This window comes from Bos javanicus, chromosome 13 (genome assembly GCF_032452875.1).
Source record: "Bos javanicus breed banteng chromosome 13, ARS-OSU_banteng_1.0, whole genome shotgun sequence".
NCBI classification, from domain to species: Eukaryota; Metazoa; Chordata; class Mammalia; order Artiodactyla; family Bovidae; genus Bos; species Bos javanicus.
In genome coordinates, this window is record NC_083880.1 from 43865736 (window position 1) to 43881271 (window position 15536).

Genomic DNA, 15536 nt, shown 5'->3' on the forward strand with positions numbered 1-15536 from the left:
TACAGCTTGTTTCCTAATAGTCTGTCATTGCAGTTGGGGTGTTACCTTCCTGTTATTGATGACCCAAGAAGGCAGAAGAAAAAGAAAGGAGCTCCTGTAGTTTGTGGAGCAACAGGTAATGGATGCAAATGCCAGTGTCTGGTACTTAATGACCATCACTTCTTTCCTGTATGTTCTCTTAGTTCAGTTCAGTTCAGTTCAGTCACTCAGTCAAGTCCAACTCTTTGCAACCCCAAGAATCTTAGCACACCAGACCTCCCTGTCCATCACCAACTCCCGGAGTTCACCGAAACTCATGTGCATAGAGTCGGTGATGCCATCCAGCCATCTTATCCTCGGTCATCTCCTTCTCCTCCTGCCTCCAATCCCTCCCAGCATCAGGGTCTTTTCCAGTGAGTCAACCCTTCACATGAGGTGCCCAAAGTACTGGAGTTTCAGCTTCAGCATCAGTCCTTCCAATGAACACACAGGGCTGATCTCCTTTAGGATGGACTGGTTGGATCTAATTGCAGTCCAAAGGACTCTCAAGAGTCTTCTCCAACACCACAGTTCAAAAGCATCAATTCTTCGGCGCTCAGCTTTCTTCACAGTCCAACTCTCACAACCATACATGACCACTGGAAAAACCTTAGCCTTGACTAGACGGACCTTTGTTGGCAAAGTAATATCTCTGCTTTTCAATATGCTATCTAGGTTGGTCATAACTTTCCTTCCAAGGAGTAAGCGTCTTTTAATTTCATGGCTGCAATCACCATTTGCAGTGATTTTGGAGCCCCCAAAAATAAAGTCTGACACTGTTTCCACTGTTTCCCCATCTATTTCCCATGAAGTGATGAGACCAGATGCCATGATCTTAGTTTTCTGAATGTTGAGCTTTAAGCCAACTTTTTCACTCTCCTCTTTCACTTTGTGCACTTAAGAAGGTAACAGTAAGTGGATTGGGGTTGAGGATTCAAAAAAGAATAGACAGACTATGAATGGAAACCAACATGGGTTGTCAAGTCATTGAGTTTTGATGACTCTGGAGGGCTCCCTTGGTTTTTCTAATCAGTCTAGAAACATTCCTTGTGACAAGGGAGAAAGCCTTCAGTCTTCACTCTGGATCATGGTCTGATATCATTCAGTCACCTACAGATTACTCTGGGATCTTCTCCAGTTTCCATCTCTTTCCTAGCTTGGCAGAAGAGGTAAAACTCGGCTGTCTAGAACACTGACTGTCAGCCTCTTTGGTTTGAGGTTGATTGTAATGGGAGTGGTTTCCCTAAATATTTCATCAGTTCAAGAAATATTTCCTCCTTTCAAGAAGACATGACCTGGAGAAACATGAGCTACAAGGTCCTGACGATGAGGTGATGGGAAAATGACAGGAGAGAACTGCTTTGCACCTATGGGGTATCTGCTTGTAGGGTAAGGGAGTTAGAGAAGGTGAAGTTCAGAAAAAGAATGAGACTGGCACTTTACTGGCACCTTTAATGAGGTGAGAAGGGGCAGCAGTCAGATTAGTGAGCTGCTGCACTACCCAAGAAAAGAGTAAGTATATATATGCATATATGTGGAAAGCTACTGTCTTAAGGAATTTGATTTAGGTCATACCTGAATGGTCTAGTGGTTTTCCCCACTTTCTTCAATTTAAGTCTGAATTTGGCAATAAGGAGTTCATGATCTGAGCCACAGTCAGCTCCCGGTCTTGTTTTTGCTGACTGTATAGAGCTTCTCCATCTTTGATGCAAAGAATATAATCAATCTGATTCTGGTGTTGACCATCTGGTGATGTCCATGTGTAGATTCTTCTTTTGTGTTGTTGGAAAGAGAGTGTATGTTATGACCAGTGCATTCTCTTGGCAAAATCATTCCCATGGAAAAGAAATGCAAAAAAGCAAAATGGTTGTCTGAGGAGGTCTTACAAATAGCTGCAAAAAGAAGAGAAATGAAAGCAAAGGAGAAAAGGAAAGATATAAGCATCTGAATGCAGAGTTCCAAAGAATAGCAAGGAGAGATAAGAAAGCCTTCCTCAGTGATCAGTGCAAAGAAATAGAGGAAAACAACAGAATGGGAAAGACTAGAGATCTCTTCAAGAAAATTAGAGATACCAAGGGAACATTTCATGCAAAGATGGGCTTGATAAAGGACAGAAATGGTAGGGACCTAACAGAAGCAGAAGATATTAAGAAGAGGTGGCAAGAATACACAGAAGAACTGTACAAAAAAGATCTTCACGACCCAGATAATCATGATGGTGTGATCACTGACCTAGAGCCAGACATCCTGGAACGTGAAGTCAAGTGGGCCTTAGACAGCATCACTACAAACAAAGCTAGTAGAGGTGATGGAATTCCAGTTGAGCTCTTTCAAATCCTGAAAGATGATGCTGTGAAAGTGCTGCACTCAATATGCCAGCAAATCTGGAAAACTCAGCAGTGGCCACAGGACTGGAAAAGGTCAGTTTTCATTCCAATCGCAAAGAAAGGCAATGCCAAAGAATGCTCAAACTACCGCACAATTGCACTCATCTCACACGCTAGTAAAGTAATGCTCAAAATTCTCCAAGCCAGGCTTTAGCAGTACATGAACCGTGAACTTCCTGATGTTCAAGCTGGTTTTAGAAAAGGCAGAGGAACCAGAGATCAAATTGCCAACATCTGATGGATCATGGAAAAAGCAAGAGAGTTCCAGAAAAACATCTATTTCTGCTTTATTGACTATCCCAAAACCTTTGACTGTGTGGATCAAGATAAACTGTGGAAAATTCTGAAAGAGATAGGAATACCAGACCACCTGACCTGTCTCTTGAGAAACCTATATGCAGGTCAGGAAGCAACAGTTAGAACTGGACATGGAACAACAGACTGGTTCTAAATAGGAAAAGGAGTATGTCAAGGCTGTATATTGTCACCCTGTTTATTTAACTTATATGCAGAGTACATCATGAGAAACGCTGGGCTGGAAGAAGCACAAGCTGGAATCAAGATTGCCGGGAGAAATATCAATAAACTCAGATATGCAGGTGATACCACCCTTATGGCAGAAAGTGAAGAGGAACTAAAAAGCCTCTTGCTGAAAGTGAAAGAGGAGAGTGAAAAAGTTGGCTTAAAGCTCAACATTCAGAAACTAAGATCATGGCATCTGGCCCCATCACTTCATGGGAAATAGATGGGGAAACAGTGGAAATGGTGTCAGACTTTATTTTTGGGAGCCCCAAAATCACTGCAAATGGTGATTGCAGCCATGAAATTAAAAGACGCTTACTCCTTGGAAGGAAAGTTATGACCAACCTAGATAGTATATTGAAAAGCAGAGATATTACTTTGCCAACAAAGGTCCGTCTAGTCAAGGCTATGGTTTTTCCTGTGGTCATGTATGGTTGTGAGAGTTGGACTGTGAAGAAAGCTGAGTGCCGAAGAATTGATGCTTTTGAACTGTGGTATTGGTGAAGATTCTTGAGAGTCCTTTGGACTGCAATTAGATCCAACCAGTCCATCCTAAAGGAGATCAGCCCTGTGTGTTCATTGGAAGGACGGATGTTGAAGCTAAAACTTCAGTACTTTGGCCACCTCATGCGAATAGTTGACTTATTGGAAAAGACCCTGATGCTGAGAGGGATTGGGGCCAGGAGGAGAAGGATACGACAGAGGATGAGATGGCTGGATGGCATCACCGACTTGATGCACATGAGTTTGAGTGAACTCCAGGAGTTGGTGATGGACAGAGAGGTCTGGTGTGCTGTGATTCATGGGTTCGAAAAGAGTCGGACATGACTGAGGGACTGGACTGAACTGAACTGATCTGTCTGTAAGGGCGCCTGTTCTTCTCCAAGGTTGTTTGGAGTCGTTATCTCTTAAATGGCTGGGCAAGGTATTCTGGAGATCTCCCAGAGGCTGGATGGGCTGGGAGCTGGGCAAAATCAACCTTAATGTCCATTTTTTTCCCTTCGGGTGAGAGAGTTCTTTGTTTTGCATAGAATGGTGGGGAGGACCTGGAGGGGAGTTTTAACTCCAGGCTGTTTTGAGCCATGTAATTTTCCTTCATTTCAGACCCTAAGGAATATATACAAAAAGAGAAAAAGAGGTGTGCGTTGCTAATGCTCAGGGCTTCTCGGTGCTGATGAATGAGGGTCAGGGGTTCATGGTCTGAGAGGAACGAAGTTTAATGCCTGTAGTGTTGATTTTCTATTCTAGCCGTCAGGGTCTCCAGCAAAAGAACAGTCTTGACTTGGTCTTGGGAAATGGCTCAGATTTGGTCTTGGAGGAATCCCTGGAAAAGATTAAACAAACAAGGTTCAAAGGTGAGTAGGAGGATGATAAAAATGAATGGTCCGAGAAGACGTAAAACCCAAGGCATCCAGTTCCAATCTGTTAACCATGACTGCCAGGAGTTGCTTAATCTCTGGCGGATTCATGAGGCTCGATCTGGCAGGTTTTTTGTAGCTCCTTGGGCAATAAAGGACTGGTTGGCATAGAAACAGCAGGATTCCTCTGGGAAAAGGCACAGACCTCCCTTCTCTATAGTGAGTTGATCTAATCTCCTTCTATTTTGTAAAACTATGGACACCAAGGAATCAAGTTTATTTTGGATAGTTATTAGGCCTTGAGCTATTTCCTGGAGGCTGTCTGATAGGTCTTTAGATAGTGTCTGATAGTTTTGGATGGAGGTGGTTAAGCCAGCGGTTCCTGTTCCAATTCCAGCCGCTATTCCTATTCCTACTAAGAGGGGATTGAAATGAATGGCTCGTTTTATTCGCTTGTGGATGAGAGGAATAGGCAAGGGCTGATCACTGGGGGCTATTAAAATGTTTGGACTGGAGTATACCAGGGTGCAGGTCCCGGTCCAGTTAGTAGGTAGAGAGAGGTATGTAGACGTCCCACACAGGAAAAATAGGCCAGGTGTCGTAAGACAATAGCTGAAGTCCATGGTGAAGAAGAGTCGGGGTTGGGGGGAGGAGGGGTTGATCATTCGTTCAAGGACGCTCATAGACCCAGCTAAGGTGGCCCCAACAATGGGAGAAGTGGAGGAATATGTTGAGGGAAACCACCCTGAAAAGGTTAAAGAGTGTCCTGTAGGACCAGAAACATTATATATAGCCTTTCCAGTGGCAAAAAGGTGGAGGTATGGTTGCACATGGAGTTAGGGTTTGTGTCCATGGGTTGGTTCTATGAACCCTTTCAGGAATTTCTGAATATACAAAAAGGAGCTGGTTGTAACAGTGTTACTCTTTGGGCAATAGGGCCTCCTATTGGACATTTTTCATTGAAGGAGGAAAGTTTGGTGAGTAAAGATTTAAGAGTATGTCTGAATTTTGGATTTTGTCACTAGTGTGAAGATGTTTAAGATATGAGACAAATAAAGGCTCTCCACGGTATGAGTGGTGTAGGGACATGTTACCTGTGGTCCAGTTGAGGATGGATGTGGGGAGGGATGAATCTCACAGAGGAATTACGGATAAACATATCCAGCACTCTTTAGCCAATTGTGGGTTAGAAGCATTGAGAAGCTGCTGCTGTTGCTAAGTCGCTTCAGTCGTGTCCGACTCTGTGTGACCCCATAGGTGGCAGCCCACCAGGCTCCCCCGTCCCTGGGATTCCCCAGGCAAGAACACTGGAGTGGGTTGCCATTTACTTCTCCAATGCATGGAAGTGAAAAGTGAAAGTGAAGTTGCTCAGTCATGTCTGACTCTTAGCTACCACATGGACTGCAGCCTACCAGGCTCCTCCATCCATGGGATTTGCCAGGCAAGAGTACTGCTGTGGGGTGCCGTTGCCTTTTCCAGCATTGAGAAGGGTATGGGTTAAATTAAGGGTCTGGAATATATAGCTGAGGTTAGGATTTTGAAGGAGTTCGTGGGTCAGAGGAAGAAGGGAGGATAAGAAGATATTAAACAACATTTGGGGAAGTGAGTATAAGATAGATTACTATGGAAAAGAATTGGATTTTGAAGAGGTAAAAGTTATAAAACGTTTCCTGTAGCCACAGGGTGGAAATGTAATCTTCAATGTGTTCAAGCATGGATCCTTGAGGATTCAAGACCCAGATGCCTATCAGAAGTTGTTCCAGGAATAATTGAAGCCGTGAAACCGACAGGCCCATCCACCGCCAGTTGAGGCCTGTGGAAGCTATGAGAACTTTAGAGTTGAAGGGCCTGTGTGAGAAACTTGATAAGTATTAGTCTGACAACCATTTTCATCATTGGGCTGGTTAACCTTTTTTAACCAGGTGATAACCCAAGGGGTGATTTCTTTTAATTTTGTAGAGGTAGGGGTCAGCAAAATTACCTTGTAGGGTCCTTGCCATTTTGGGGTTAGATCTGAGTAAGACTGAACTATCATATAGACTTTGTCTCCTGTTTGAAGGGATGGGTACAGAAGATTGGGTTGTGGTCGAGGGAGTAAGTTATCCACATATTGCCAAAGGGCATCTCGTATATGGGCAAGTTAAGGAAAAGGAAGGTGGGAAGGCAGTTTGGGACTGTCCTGGGAAGGGGAAAGACCCAAAGGTATTATGGGCCTCCCATACATGGCCTCGAATGGACTGATATTTAAGAGTTTTTTTGGTAAGGCCCGGATCTTTAGAGGACTAAAGTGAGGAGTTTAGTCTAGTCTCGATGAAGATCGATTGTTAATTTGGTCAGAGTTTTTTTTTAGGACTCGGTTGGCTCTCTCAACCTTACCAGAAGACCAGGGATGATAAGGAATGTGAAACCTCCAAGGAACTTGAAGGGCTCGTGCAATATTTTGGGTGATTTGGGATGTGAACTTGGGCCCGTTGTCAGACTGAAGGGAAGAAGGCATTTCAAACCTGGGAAGGATTTCAATAAGAATAAGCTGAGCCATAGTAGGGGCTCATTTGTTAGTAGATAGGAAAGTTTCAATCCATCAAGAAAATGTATATATGAAGACTAGAAAAAATTTAACCCTTTTTACAAGTGGCATGTGGGTGAAATCTACCTGCCAGTCTTGTGCGGGAAGATGTCCACAATTTAGTGGGTGGGGAAAGGAGGAGGGCGAATGTTAGAATTAGGATTTGTCTGCTGACAAATGGTACAAGTTTGGGTCAGATTAATTAAATAAGTCACATCATCCTTAGTTAACTCAATAAAGTTCTGAAGGAAAGTCTTAAGTAGTTTTGCAGAGGGGTGGAAAAGGGAATGCAAATATGAAAGTAATGTGCAGATGTTAGGCTCGTCAATATGGGGCATAGTAAAGACAGGACTAACAGAGGCAGCCTGCCGCTTTGTTTGGTGATCTGCTATATTGTTATAAAAGGAAATAGGACTATGTCACTGATGTCCCTGGCAATATATTACAGCAGCTTGTTTTGGGAGCTGAGACGCATGGAGGAGTTCAGAAATAAAAGGAGGATTGAGAATAGGTGTGCCCTTCTGAGTGAGGAAATGTAATGTGTTATAGACATATTGAAGTCAGGGTAAATGTTTATCTTTTGGTCTTTGGCTAGGGTCAAATCTTGTGTAAGAGCTACCATTTCAGCCTGTTGTGAGGACGTGTGAGCTGGGAGTGTGGCTGACTTGATGAGGCGAGAAGGGGTAACTTTGTCGGGCTGTCCCTGGACTATAGCGTGAAGTGAAGTGAGTGAAGTCGCTCAGTTGTGTCCGACACTTTGTGACCCCATGGACTGTAGCCTACCAGGTTCCTCCATCCATGGGATTTTCCAGGCAAGAACACTGGAGTGGGTTGCCATTTCCTTCTCCAATGCATGAAAGTGAAAAGTGAAAGTGAAGTCGCTCAGTCGTGTCCAACTCTTAGCGACCCCATGGACTGCAGCCTACCAGGCTCCTCTGCCCATGGGATTTGCCAGGCAAGAGTACTGGAGTGGGGTGCCATTGCCTTCTCTGCTCCCGAATTATAGGCAGACGCTTTACCATCTGAGCCACCAGGGAAGCTCGGGCTATAGCGTATCCAGCCCCAAAAGGGGCTTGTTTCTGGGCACTGCCATCTATGAACCAGGATGGGATTGTGGGGTCAGTAAGGGGCTGATCAGTTATATGTCCAAATGGATTAAGTGTTATATCTAAGGTCTGAACACAGTCATGAGATAGGTGTTCTGCTTCTGGATCTGGTGTAGGGAGTAAGCTAGCAGGATTGAGAGATTTAAAAGGCATAAAAGAAAGGAATGGGTCTAGGAGGTGTGTGTGGAGGATTTGTAGTCGAGCAGGGAGCAGAGAAAGGAAAGCCCGATGAGAGAATAAATCTTTGAAGGAATGAGGAGAGCATATATTTAGAGGAGACTTTCAGGTTAGTTTTTGGGCTTCAGGTATAAAGAGGGTGGTTGCAGCTAAGGTCTGGAGACAAGGTGGCCATCTGAGCATGATGAGATCAAGTTGTTTAAATAAGTAAGCTAGAGGCCCCCATATGTCTCCCCTTTTTTGGCACAGAATCCCTAAGGCATGTCCTTGCAGAGAATGTACAAAAAGGAAAAAAGGCTTCGTGTAATCAGGTAAGTAAAGAGAAGGGGCCTGTAGTAAATGTTTGATAAGAGTCTGAATTAGGGTGTGGAGAGAGGTGGGGGCCAATAGGGTTCATCTAAGTTTTCTCAAGTAGCTTGGTAGAGAGGTTTTGTGTGGAGGGCAAATATTGGGACACATATTTGGAAGAAGTTTAAGAGACCTAACAGAGGAAGAAGTTCTCTTGGTTTGGGGCCTGGGGGTCTGTGTCAAGGCTTGAAGTCTCTGAGCTGGGATTATTTTGGATGTGGCCGTGAGAAGTAATCTCATGTAATGACAGTGCTGGAAGCAATTTGTGCTTTGGAGAGTGAGGGTCTGTAGCCCAGTTGCCTAGGGCATTTAATACCTTTGCAGTGTGGACTAGGCGGTTACGGCGAGAGGAACTACATAACAATAAATCGTCTACATATTGGAGTAAGGCAGTAGAGCCTAGGTCTAAAGTTTGTAGGTCCTTTTGAAGGCCTCACTGAAAAAATGAGGGACATCTCTAAACCCTCGTGGTAAAACAGGTCAAGTTAATTGTTCAGATTGATATGTGTCTGGATCCATCCAGGTGAAGGCAAATAGGGGCTGTGAGGAGTGGTGTTGAAGCATAGTAAAGAAAGCATCTTTGAGGTCTAATACCGTGAAATAGAGTGTGTCAGGGGGAATATGTGAGAGCAGGGTGTAGGGGTTAGTGACCACGGAGTATACGAGTATAATGGCCTCTGATCTTGTGAAGGTCTTGAACTAGACGTCAGGAGTGGGGTCCCTTTTTGACTGCCAGCATAGGAATATTATGAGGAGGACAGATAGGCCGTAAAAGGCCAGGTTTGAGCAGTTGGGAGATTATTGGTTTAAGTCTTTGTTGGGATTCTGTGGTCAGGGTATATTGAGTTTGGGTTATTACTTGAGAGGGATTTTTAAGGAAGACCTATATGGGAGAATGGTGTCGGGCTACCGACAGGGCTTCAGTGTCCCAGACCTGAGGATCTATCGGGGGAAGGTCAGGGGGCAGGTTTTGGGAGTGAGGGCTGGCCAGGGGTTTGGGTGCCATTTGGATGCAAAGAATTGATATGGGATCTAAGAATGGGAGGTTTATAACAGTTTGTAGCTTAGCCAGAAGATCACGTCCCATCAATGCCATTGGGCATTGAAGAACTACTTTATAAGAATGTGTTAGTGTTGTTTTGTCAAAGGAACAAAGGAGAGGAGGGGTTATTTTGGGATAAAAAAGGATGCCTGAGACTCCCTTTGATGGCAACTTGTGAAGGTTGGAGAGGGCCCTTAAAGGAGGTTAAAAGTGAAAAGGCCTCTCCAGTGTCTATTAGGAATGAGACTTTGTGTCCGCCCACTGTGCCAGTTACCAGAAGCTCCGAATCCATCTGTATGGGGTGGACTTGGGGTCTGGAGCTTGGGCTCCATCACTGGAATAACTCAGGCACAATTGGATCATCTCTCACTTCATCTGAGTAACCATGGTCTGGGGTGCCAGGGCCTGCCTGAGTCTCTCTCCTGGCCCATTGTTGTTGGACCTGGGGTGGACCCTGAGATTGGTAGGTAGTGTCTGAGGACAACCTATTTTCCAGTGGCCCTATTGTTTATTGGTGGGGCAGGGTTTGGTGGGTGGCTGGGGATTTGGGCAAGACTTAGCCCAGTGTCTCGTTTGGTTATATCTAAAGTAGGGGCCTGGAGGGTTAGGTCCCATACGGGTGGGCCGAGGTTGATGGCCAAAGGGGTTGAATTTTTTTCTTGGATAGCTGCAGCAAATAAAGCATATTTGGCCTTTCTTTCCTTTTTCTTTTTTTGCTTCTTCCTCCCTCTTGTTGAAAACTTTAAAGGCTATTTCTAGGAGATCTCACTGAGGGATTTCAGGGCCTTCCTCTAACTGGCCTAGTTTTCAGCAAATATTGGGGGCTGACTGGCTTATGAACTGGACGTGTAAGTACAGAAGTCCGGCGGGGGTGGAAATATCTAGATTAGTGTATTTGTGGACTGCCTCAATAAGCCGTGAAAGAAAAAGGGCAGGATTTTGATCTTTTTCTTGAGTCACTTCCCTAATTTTATCGTAGTTAACATGAATGTGAGAGCTTTTTAGCATTCCTTCTAGTAAACAGGTGATCATATGATGCAGGTACTGGATGCTGGCATCGCCTGCTTTTTATATCCACCCTGGCTCAGTTAAAGGGACTGCATCATCACCCACCGGATTAGTCCTGTCTTGGTTATGGAGCTGATCAGCATGAGTCCAAGCTGCCTGCCATATGCATTTCTTTTCATCAGGGGTTAAAATGGCATTTAAGATGTAATAAAGATCATTCCAGGTTAAATGATATGCTTGTGTAAGGCAGAGGAATTCTTTTTTGTATCTAGTAGGATTTTCTGAAAAGGATCCCAATTTTTCCTCAATTTGGCTCATATCAGAAATTGAGAAAGGCACATGAACCCGTGTAGGGCCCTCTGGTCCCGCTACCTCTCTGAGGAGAAGCATGTGTTTGCTTCAGGTCCTGGCCAATGGAGGGTGGATGGAAATCTCTTTTGGGATTTCAGAGTCATCACGTCCTGTTTTGGAGGAGGAAGGGCTAGAGGATGGGGTCTCATCTCTGGAAGCTTTCTCTCTGGGCAGTAGGGAGGAGGCTCATCTGCTGGGTCAAAATCGGGGGCTGGTGGTTTAGGGGGCCTTTGTGGGGCTTTAGATTTGGATTCTCTTGTAATGGAGGAGGAGAGAGAGCAGAGGAGGATTTGATAGGTAGAACAGTCCTTGCAGAGAGAAGGATGGCTTCTAAGGTCCCAGAAGGCTTGAATATAGGGGACCTCTGACCATTTGCCATTCCATTAGAGGAAGTTAGTGAGATCTGATAAAATATTGAAATCGAAAGTCCCGAACTCAGGCCAGCAGTTTTGGTTATCCAGTTTGTATTGAGGCCAAGTTTGAGTTCAAAGTGACTCGAGTTTAAGAACCTTGAGATCGGTCAAGAATAGAGGTTTGGGGTTTCATTTTATGCAGGTCATGGGAGAGTGGAATGGATTGGCTTGACCCCATAGCAAATGGCTAGCGACTGTCTAGTCAAGAGAAAAGATCGTCATGTAATCTTTTGACCAGGCAGAGAGAGAGAGGCTCTGAAGGAAGGAGGGGCGTCCCCCACGTACCTCCCCAGAGGGCCTTTTGGCCAGAGGGTTCTCCAGGAACCCAGAAAGGATGATAGTCTATGGCACCCTAGAGTACCGTCCGAGCTTACCTGGGCTACTGGGTCAGGCGAGAATTCGTGGTGGATGGAGGGAGGTCGAATGGCAAAAGGCCTCTGTCCTGGAGTTGGTCAGTCTCGCAGAAAAGAAAGTGCAGAGAAAAGAGGGAGAGAGGGAGGGGCAGGGGGAGAGACCAATATTCCTCGGGTTACATGGAAAACCAATAAAGCCCTTACACAGGACTTATACCGCTCATGAAGGCACAGGATGTCCTCTCGAGGAGGTCTTGAAAGTCTGGGCGGGAAAGTAGGCAGGCTTCCACGCTCCAAAGAGCTGGCCATGGAGAATGAGAAGGACACAACCTCCGTGGTTTCTGCGCCAAAAAATGTAGGGTAAGGGAGTTAGAGAATGTGAGATTCAGAAAAAGAACGAGACTGGCACTTTACAGGAACAGATCACCTTTAATGAGGCAAGAAGGGGCAGCAGCCAGATTAGTGAGCTGCTGCACTAACCCAAGAAAAGAGTAAGTATATATAGGCATATATGTGGAAAGCTACTGTCTTAAGGGGGCCTGTTCTTCTCCAGGAGAAGGCAATGGCACCCCACTCCAGTACTTTTGCTAATGTTCTTCTCCAAGGTTGTTCGGAGTAGTTATCTCTTTTTTTTTTTTTTTTTTCAGAGTAGTTATCTCTTAAATGACTGGGCAAGGAATTCTGGAGATCGGCCAGAGGCTAGACGGGCTGGGAGCTGGGCACAATCAACCTTAATGTCCATTTTTTTTCCCTTCAGGTGAGAGAGTTCTTTGTTTTGCATAGAATGGTGGGGAGGACCTGGAGGTAGTTTTAACTCCAGGCTATTTTCAGCCCTGTAGCTTTCCTTCACAGCTGAGTGCTGGATGAGAAACACTGCACCCGGGTTTTGCCTTATACTCTTGTTACTGCTTGGAAACTTATCTTGAGTAGAAAATATATTATCATTTGTAGGAATAAGCTGCAATCTTACAGGGCAAGGTCTCAGTTCTTCATCCTTGTTACTGTATTTTAATGGAAATATAACTTCAGTGCTTGGACTTAAGAGGGGCTAGTGAACAAGTCTCTATACTGGAAGCCAGAAAGTTTTCTGTGCATTGTGACTTTAGAGTGTGCAGTTGTATGACCAAGGACTGGTCCTTAATTTTTGAGTCTCACTTTTATCCTCTGGAAATATAGAAAGAAATATTCATGGACACTTTACCAAAGAAGATACTCAGCTGGAAAATATGTAAATGAAAAATATTCAATGTCATTTGTCATTTGGACTTGCAAACTAAAAAAAAAAAAAACAAACTATTAGGTTCTCCTACATACCTATTAGAATGGCTAGACTCAAAGCAGTGACAACATTTAATGCTGCAATAAAATCTCTCCTTCATGAGTCCTAGGAATGCAAAATGGTACTGTTCTTTTTGGTCAATAGTTTGGGGTTTCTTACAAAACTAAACATCCTCTTATTAAGAGATCCAGCGATTGTGCTTTTGGATATTTACACAAATAAGCTGAAAACTTACGTCCACACAAAATCTTGCACATGAATGGTTATGCTAGTTTTAACAATTGCCGTTTAGTCACTAAGTTGTGTCCAACTCTTTGCGACTCCTTGACTGTAGTCCACCAGGCTCCCCTGTCCACAGGATTTCCCAGGTGAGAATACTTGGTGGATTGCCACTTCTTTCTCTAGGGAATCTTCCTGACCCAGGGACTGAACCTGAGTCCTGCTTGGCAGGCGAATTCTTTACCAATGAGCCACCCAAGTGATAAATATAGATATTCATTGGATACAGAGACATAATTTTATCCATCAGTAGAATCTTATTCAGTGATAAGAAATAAACTATCAGGATATGGAAAGCCACAGAGCAAAATTAAATGCATATTTCTATGTGAAAAAAAGCAAACTTAAAAAGCTACATACTATATATATGATTTCGACTGTATGACATTCTAGAAAAAGCAAAATATAAAGATAGTAAAAGATCAATGTTGCCAGGGATTTAGAAGAGGAAAGAAAGGAAAAGATGGATACTGGAGCACACTGAATGTTCAGGGTGGTGAAACTATTCTATATTATGTATACAGTAATGGTGGATTCTTATGTCAATATGCATTTTTTAGTATGCATAGAGCTGCTGTACAACTAAAAGTTTGAATTGTTTTGCACTCTATGGCCCTTGCTTAATAGTAAAGTATCAATATTAGCTCATCGGTTTTAACAAATGTTGCACAGCAACGCAAAATGCTAATAACAGAGCAAAGTGTGGCGGGGAGGAGAGGAGGGATTTCCCTGTCAATCCAACAACTACTCTAAAAGAGTCTAGTGTTAAGATAAACAATGTAGGGTCCAATTTTTATTCCTTCGAATAGTTTGAAAGTGAAAGTGTTAGTTGCTCAGGGGTCCGACTCTTTGCCACCCCACGAACTGTTGCCCTCCCGACTCCTCTGTCCATGGGATTCTCCAGGTAAGGATACTGGAGTGGGTTGCCATTCCCTTCTCCAGGGAATTTTCTGACCTAGGGATCAAACCCAGGTCTCCTGCATTGCAGACAGATTTTTTACTGTCTGAGCTACCAGGGAAGCCCTAAACAGAGAGCAGAGCGCACTTTTGATCCATCACCTTCTGCGTTATGGGCCCAGCACACCTCTGCTATACCACTCTGCTGAACCCTCTAACAGTTTATTTCTTTTAACTTTTTAAAGAACTTTTTTGAGGATCTGCTAAGAGTCAGATTTTGTGATTATCTCCTGACACCACTGTTAAAGAATTTGATACTCAAATTGTCAGTGTTTCTAATAGTTTTCAGGTCTATGAAGGTGAGCTAGAATGGCAAATAGGCTATTTTGTGATCATCACCTATGTCTTAGCAAAACAGGTTAGCAGACTTCCAGGTGATCCACATGAAACTGTGTGGAATAGTTTTGAATAAACTAGTTTTCAAAGGGGTATTTCCCTCCTAAGGAGAGTGGAATTTGACTTCAAAGGACCTTCCATGTCTGTAAACTGACTTGCCTACCTCTACAAATTCAGCGCAGTTCTCCTCATCTAGAATAGAAGAGATCGGCTACCCACTCCAGTATTCTTGGGCTTCCCTTGTGGCTCAGCTGGTAAAGAATCCACCTGGAGTGTGGGAGACCTGGGTTTGATCCCTGGCTTGGGAAGATCCCCTGGTGAAAGGAAAGGCTACCCACTCCAGAATTCTGGCCTGGAGAATTCCATGGACTATACAGTCCATGGGGTCACAAAGAGTTGGACATGATTGAGCAACTTTCATTTTCTTCATCTAGTCATTTTTTGCCTACACAGCAGTTGGAGGTGCCAGATTCTTTCATAACTCACACAGCAAAGTAACTACTTCAATCCATGCTGATCTATAGTACCACAAAGATAAAGAACAGATATTCACTGGACTATAGCAAGGTTCAGAGATAACGTCTAAGATGGTACAGCCGCTGAATGTCACCCATGCCCGAGGCAGACTGAAAGAAGAGCACTGTAGTTGTAGAACTCAGCCAGCTGGGGCAAAATTACTAGTTCGATAATAATTTCTATATTTTATTCTTTGGAATCAAAGTCACCAAAAATAGTCTTTGCCAACCCTTGTTGGCAACCCATGGGTCCTTACCCATGGAAATTGCAGTGCCAAACACTATGCATTTGAAAAACCATGGGATTCATTCAAAAATTCAGCTAAGATTCTCCCAGCAAAAGGTCATAGTAATATTGGCCTGTTTGGAATTGATGTTACAAAACCTGGCATTCAGACTGAATATCCTGAAGCTTAACCTAAGATCTGGAACCACAAGAGTTACCATCAAACCCCATGACAAGCAGTCACAGGGTTGTTTCTCAAATTAAAAATAATGGATGCAAATGAGGAAATCTAATA

General features: G+C 43.9%; 1 protein-coding gene and 1 pseudogene across 1 annotated transcript in view; both read left to right on the forward strand.

Moving 5' to 3' along the window:
• LOC133259260 (dihydrodiol dehydrogenase 3-like) overlaps positions 1-15536 on the forward strand; it is a 168399-nt gene that overhangs the window by 137506 nt on the left and 15357 nt on the right. The window lies entirely within an intron of this gene.
• The window catches only part of LOC133259265 (aldo-keto reductase family 1 member C4-like), a 27971-nt pseudogene continuing 12435 nt past the window's right edge, over positions 1-15536 (forward strand).